This window comes from Gekko japonicus, unplaced genomic scaffold (assembly GCF_001447785.1).
Source record: "Gekko japonicus isolate JY-2015 unplaced genomic scaffold, Gekko_japonicus_V1.1 scaffold2192, whole genome shotgun sequence".
NCBI lineage: Eukaryota > Metazoa > Chordata > Lepidosauria > Squamata > Gekkonidae > Gekko > Gekko japonicus.
The window spans coordinates 281,391-289,038 of NW_015162545.1; positions in this window are offsets into that span (position 1 = coordinate 281,391).

Genomic DNA, 7,648 nt, shown 5'->3' on the forward strand with positions numbered 1-7,648 from the left:
CAGGGTATAAAGGTTTCTTGTGAACAAATGCTTCAGAATGCTGTTGCCTGACTCAGACTTCTACAGTGGGAAGCCTGACCACCCTTCCTTGCCCTTGCTGCCTTCTTGCTCTCTCCAGGGAATAGGTTTACTTCCACTGGAGACCAGGTCTACCACTGTTGAGCTCAATCAGTGATATATCTGGTGTCAAAGGTCAGAAATCAACACTACTTCCACTGTTTTCAATGGGAGTTAGGATTGGTGTCTGAGTCTGGAAACCAGGTCCATGCACTCTGTTATCAATGAGTAGTTGACCCATTGTCTGAATCCAGATGCCTGGTCTATTTCCACAGTTTTCAATGGTTGGTAGACCAGATGTCCAGAGATCAGCTGATTGAAATCGATGTGTTAGAGTTCAGAGGCCAGGTCTATTTTTTCTATTTTTAATTGGTGGTTCACCTGACATCCAGAGTCAGACACCAGGCTCATTGAAAACAATGAAGAAATAGCTGAAAATGATTCTGAAATTTTGGAAGATAGATTTGGGGAACTTCAGCATTTTGAGAATACGTTGCTTCACTTCAGGGTATTTCCAATTCTAATAATACTAATACTACTACTAATAACAATCATCATCATCATCTACTATAAAGCAACCACAGCAGCTACTGGAAAATCAGGAATATCAGAAAAAATGGTCTTGAAGAAAAAGTAAAATGATCAAGCAAAGTTATTTTAATCAAGGCCTGAATAGCATGGATATTTGAAATGAATGTTTGAATTATGGAGAAAAAGTGTCCTGATTCTATCATCACTGATCAGTGACTAGTGGATCAGTGCCATTTTATCATGCAAAACAACTTTTTCACAGCAATAGAGTTAGATGAAATGAGGAACAACAGTCACTCAAAGAAAAACCATGAAGAGCAAGTAATAAATGAAACCAACCAAGAAACAGGCCACAGAAATGAAGTTGCTGTTGGAAGTCCACTAATTAAGAGTGAGATAGTGTCAAAAAACATTATCAGCTTATCTCTGTACATGAAGAATAAAAGGCAAAAATCTTAGAGCATATTAACAGCAAAGAAAAGATTACCTGTGCTCAGAACAACATCAAAGAAAGAACTTGCAAGTCTCATTGAAAATATCCATGCAGCAATTGAAACAATTCCTACAACAAATATAACTGAACCCAATCAGCTGATGCATACTACCATAGTTGCAGTAACAAGAGAAATGGGAATGGACATTAAGAAAACAATATTGAACAAATAACAACAGCTCAGCTCCAGAAGACAGTGTTTATTGGAACAAAAAATCCTGCGAAGATACCTCAATTCCCAAGAATTTGACTAGATCTCGAATTGCAGAACACCATCTACCAGTCAAATATATGAATGTGATGGATTATTATTATCATAATTATTATTATTGACACTATTTCTGATTGGAAATATGTAAATAATAGAATCATAGAGTTGGAAGGGACCTCTAGGGTCACCTAGTCCAACCCTCTGCACAATGCAGGAAATTCACAAGTACCTCCCCCCACACCCCCAGTGATCACTGTTCCACACCCAGAAGATGACAAAAAACCTCCAGGATCTCCAGCCAAACTGGCCTGGAGAGAAATTGCTTCCTGACCCCAAAATGGGTGTGTAAGGAAATGCTGAGGGCCACAAGAACACCGATGCAGTGCTTCCTGCCCTCTTCATTATCTGTCTACATTCACAGAAACAGCATTGCTGTCATATGGCTATATAGCCTCTATTTGAAAACCTCCAAAGAAGAAGAACCCACCACTTACTGAGAAAGCCTGTTCCACTGAGGAAACACTCTGACTGTCAGGAAAATTCTTTCTAATGTTTAGCTGAAAACTCTTCTGATTTAATTTCAACCCATTGGTTCTGGCCTGACTTTCTCGGACAACAGAAAACAACTGTGTACCATCCTCTATATGATAGCCCTTCAAGTACTTGAAGATGGTTATCATATCACCTCTCAGTCATCTCCTCTCCAGGCTCAACGTACCCAGATCCTTCAACCTTTCCTCACAGGACTTGGTCTCCAGACCTCTCACCATCTCTGTTGCCCTTTTCTGGACACATCCCAGCTTGTCTATATCCTTCTTAAATTGTGGTGCCCAAAATCCTGAACTGGTAATAATGCTCCTGAAAAATCAGGATAGCAAAAGCAGTGCCCTATTAAAATCTGGATGAGAATTTAACAAAAAAATGTTTTGTTAAAGGTGCATTGAGCAATCAATTATATATTGGAAATAATGGTAATTTTGTTAAGTAGGTTTTTTAAGGAACAGATAATCTCAAATAAAAATGACAAAACAGAACCCAAATTTTACGATGCAGCTGAAAGCATCGAAAGGGAATTAAGCAGAAGTCTCCTTCCCTTTCTCTCCTACAACTGAGCTGGCCTCTGGGTGCCCTTACAAAGTCAGGCACCAGTCATTAGCAGCCTATCTGTGCATCCAGTACAGTTGTTCAATAATCTCTCCCATCCCTTTGGCCCTGGGTTATACATTTCAGATGCTCATGACAGGTAAGTGCACACCACAAGATGAACTAGACATGTGGGAGGATACAAAGAATACATGGAGCCATAAGCTGATACCTTCCCACATGTGCAGTTTTGTCCACCTGGGGATGAATTGTGCTTGAACCTATAGTAATTAATGTTATAGGTCCTTCCTAAAGTCTTCCTCTGTTCTCCATTCATTCTTTAAGAATGATTATTTATTCAGGAAATGTATATGCTGGCTCTCCAGAGAGTCCCTCCTGATGTCTGAGCTTTTGTTTAGCAACATTCCATGCCCATTCAAAAACAAATGATGTCACAATATCTTGTAAAGCTGTGAAAGTGAAACATTTTCTGATAACTACCAACTGTTGTTTTATACTATCAGAGTGAAGAAACCAGGACTAGAAGTCTCTTTAAAAAATGTTAAGCGCTCTTATTCTACTCAAACAAGGTTAACATTATTCTATTAAAAACAAAATGCTGGCAAGGATAGAGAATGTGATATGAGCCAACATATGGCAGAAATCAACAAAACCAATGCCAGATAGGAAAACATATTAAAGCCACAAGTTATCAAATAAGTGCAGATACTGCAACTATCAAACACCCATGGAAAACTAAAGAATGGTTGAAAAGGAAGTTTTGACTGTATATGTTTGGAGATAAAGTCTGTGGAAAAAACTAGCATTCTGGAAGTTCTCTGCCTTTGCCTTGGAGGTATACATCAAAGCCCAGACAGTCAGCAAGAGAACCTCTTGGAATCCGAGCCATATTTATTTCACTAATGTATTTATATTGCTGGAATGTGTCCTAAAACAGATTTGGCCCAAGCCCTTACAAAAACTTTCAAACACTCCCTTCCATACATATATAGCACTGCAATGTGGAAAGGAAATCAACAACAGAGGCAACATTCAGGTACTTGAATTGGAAAACCTGAAAAGCATCTCCCTAAATAACGTACACCTTGATGGTACCTCAAAATCTGCTCTCCAGGAGTATTGTCTCCCTGTTTTATAGGTCTGGCCAGGGTTGCCAATCATATGGCTTATATTTGCCTATTTAGCATCTCCATTCACTTCCAGGGTCTCATTTCACTGTCAGTTAATGGAGCTACAGGAAGCATAGCATGTAACTTTTGCCTTCCAGAGCCATCTTGCCAGTGGCACCCAAAAGTTAAAGGATAGAAGTGGGTATCACTTCAAGTAGTTTGATAACAACTGCAGTAAATTGTAAAACTAATCCTATAATCCAACTAGTCCACAGTCTGGTTTCTACAGTGACCGACCAGATGCATTGAAAAAGTCACAGCAGAGGCACAGAGGCCAAATCACCTCTGCCTTTGTTCTTAACAAATGTATCTAGAGGTATATTGCCTCTGAACACGGAGGTACTGTTTAGTCATTAGTGATGGATTTACAATCCATGAATATGTCCAACACCCTTTTAAATTAATATAACCTAGTGGTCATCATTACATAATAGTTATAAAAATTATCTGTGGGTTCCCCCACTCCCAAGTACAGAAGATAGTGCTTTAACATACAAGCAAACTTTTATGCACATATATCCTTCAAGCTCATGCCATAAGAAGCCTGCTGGGACATACTTGTTAAGTGAGCAGAAACTGCACCAAGCCACAAAAGAAAAGGTTTAAGCATCAAAGAGATAGAAAAGATAGAAACAATGAAAAAAGATAATTTGGATCCCAAAGGAAGACTTTTATTTTAAAAGGTTGTGATTATTGAAGTCACCAGCATCTTTAATTAGTTAATTAGACACACAGACTAGATTTATAAACTGGATAATCTTTTTCCTAGAAGGGATTTGCTCATGAGGTCTTTTTCAAATCCTCCCACAGAGTTTCACGTTTTTTTCCTTCTCTGTAACTAGAATTAGCCAAAGAATACAAGAGATTAAGTCCATCTCTCCACATTTACTCTCTCTATTTATTCCTATCAATTTTCCCCCTACAAATGCTTCTTAAGGCTATGAGGCTTCTACAGTAAGTTGCCTGAGGCCTCACGATCTTAAAAAGCCCAAATGGCTCTTATACAACAAAGATTATATTCATCATACTATCTACGGTTGGCAGGAGTCTGAGCTTTGGAGCTGCAGACCGTCCAGTTGTTGAAAAATCCAAGTGCTAAGAGGAAAATCAGTCACCTCTGCCTTCTCCACTGGATTTCCAATGGCATTTAGTTAATCTATATGCAAATATATGTGTTCCAGCTCTCTATATTTCAATTTTCAACAAAGAAAGTAATTGAGTAGCAAGTTAATTTTATTACTTCTAGAGAACATGTCAGGAAAAACAGGCATTTTAAGTTCAATGACTTATAAAAATATAATTCTAAAAGTGCACCGTTGAAACCACTGATTCAAATACTTTGAAAGTGGCAACGTTCATTCTTGTTCTAATAAAATGTTACAACATCATATACCCTATTATTGAATAGGATTTTCTGTGTATTATCTGTTCAATTTATTAATATTCATTTCTTGCTAAGAATGACTTAAATATCAAGAAAAGCTATTGAAAGCTCATACCCCCAAAATCTTGTTGGTCTCTAAGATGCTGCTGGACTTCAGTCTAGCTGTTCTACTGCAGACCAACATGGCTACACTCTGAAATTGTTTATCTGATGCCTGATAACAAGAAAAATAGATCTTAGGTTGAACAAGGTATGTAGTGAAACAGATGTCTAAAAACACACCTTTCATTTTAATGTAATCAGTGCCTCTGGCTAATAAGGATGTATGTACATGATTATACATGTTACAAGTAGGAACCTGTGATAATCACAAGGGGCTTTCCTTCATCAGATCCAGGCCTGCAGTGACTGCTGGCTCTCCTGCCTCCTGGCCTGGAGCAGCCACAGCCTGAAGCTGTGTCTGGTGGTGTTCACCACTGAACGGCAGCATCTACTTAAGCATATTCTCTGCATCTGTGCAGAGAATGCAATTCTATTTCAGGGTGATTTAACACACACACTCTTATAATTTCAGATTTTTCTGCAAACTTGGGGAATAACCCAAGTTTGAAGAAAGATCTGTTTAGCATCCATGTGGCTTTGATTTGCAGATTTAGCTATCCACAGATGGGAGCCATCGGTTGGAAATAGTGTATAGATCAATTAGTTTAACTAGTCTGGGTGTAAAGTTCTTGATTCTTACTACCGACTTTTAAAATATTGTATAATGGCTATGGATGTATATGACCTAGGGAAATGCGGTGTGATTCAGTTCATGCCATGCCCAGTTCATAAACGAGAAGCTTTCTGGATACATCGATTGAAACCTATCTATCCTTATGGTTTGAATAATGAAATAGATTTTTCTTGTTTTCTGTAATATGTGACTTTACCTTTAAGTAGTATAATGAGGAAAGCTCTGCGTCTTATATAATTAACACGCTAAGATTGTACCTTTGAGGCAGTCTAGCATTGGGAAGCGTTCACAATGATGACTAGTGCCCATTATTAGTGCATTGAAGAATGATTTTCATATTGTAAAATATCATGGTGAGTTGAAGATTGTAAGTTTAGTGAATATAATATATAGAAAAAACTACAAAAAGTATAAGTAATGAATTTATTGTTATTCATTGTTATTTCAGACATGTAGGATTGATACACCTGTTAATGGAAGAATATGGTAACACATTTGTGCAACGGTACAGCTCACCATCTTAACCTCTCAGCCACCGCGGCCTTATCTCGGTCTATACACATATGTTATAGGATATGAATGATGACAGCAAGTGATTGGAACAGTGTTTGATCCCCAACCCCATAGCTCTGTATGAGTGAGGACTGATTATTAAAGGGGGCTGGGCTACCCTGTCTGTGGATTTCTCTGGGAGTGAGAGAGAGGACCTGAGGTGTGAGATGAGACAAGAAGGGTGGTGAGTGTGACATCCTGACCTACTTGTAAACCTGAAGAAGAGAGGTTGTAGAGGGTGGAAAACAGTCTGTGTGAGTGGACAAGAGGCGTCACACAAGATTTAAATTTTGTTAACTTCATTGTGTGTAAATTGATTGTATTTTTCCAAGAATAACATGTATTTATTGTACATGGGCTTTAAAACTTTGGGGAATTTCATTGTACAGAAAGTTCATTACAGATTACAGCATTATGACTAACAGGTTTTTATACAATGAAATCATTAAGCATTCTGATATGTTCTTTCAAGTAAGTAATTAATTTCAACTTTAGGAACCTTCAAAGTGTGTTCCATAAGTATTTGTATCTCAACCACCATCAATCTATGTAAGGTAATTGCTTTGAGATTTCCAGTGGTAAATAGTTGAACACCCAGCCTGGCTGATAGTTATGATAGGTTGTCTAAGAAAAGTAAGAGAGAGAAATATAAATGCTGTTTTTCTGTATGCAAATTAAGCTATTTAAGCCTTCAACTAACATTTGTGAAAATCATGGCTGTCAGATTGAATAGTTGATGATCTCCAAGTACACAAGCACACCTGAAAACTGATTGTTGCTAGATCTCTGATGCATATGGTTTACCAGATGGCTTTATGCAGTCATAAATCAGCTTAAAATACAAATACAAATGCTGAGGCTCTTGAGAGACTAGAGGCTAATCTGGCCAGTTGCAAACTTCTTCATTTCAAGCAGGGAGATGAACCATTAAAAGACTGAGTTCAGTTTGGTTCAGGGTCAGGAGTATTTTTTTAACACTTAGTAAAGTTCTGGTACAGATGCTGGCTAAATTGAAGCATCCTTGGTCACTATTTGTTCACTGAAGCAATATTAGTGATTGTGCTGCCTTTGTTTAGCAATCTGTATACTTAAATACATCATGTTTTATAGTTGAATTTAAAATCAAACTTGATTGCTATAACCAAAGGACATTACTAGGGATGAGCACAAACTGGCTCACAAACTAAAGTTCATGATGAATGTTTGCTGGTTTGTGGTTCATGAAGTGAACACACACCCTTCAGGTGCTCGCCTCGCCCCCCCCAACACACTCCAGGACCGGAGAGTGGTGGCTCCGGCCTTCGGGCACCCGCCTGCCCCCCCTCACACAGTCCCGGCTCGGCGAAATGACTCACCCCCCTCCCCCTCGCAAAATGGCGGCTCCGCCCTCCGCCCGCCCATCTCACCCCCT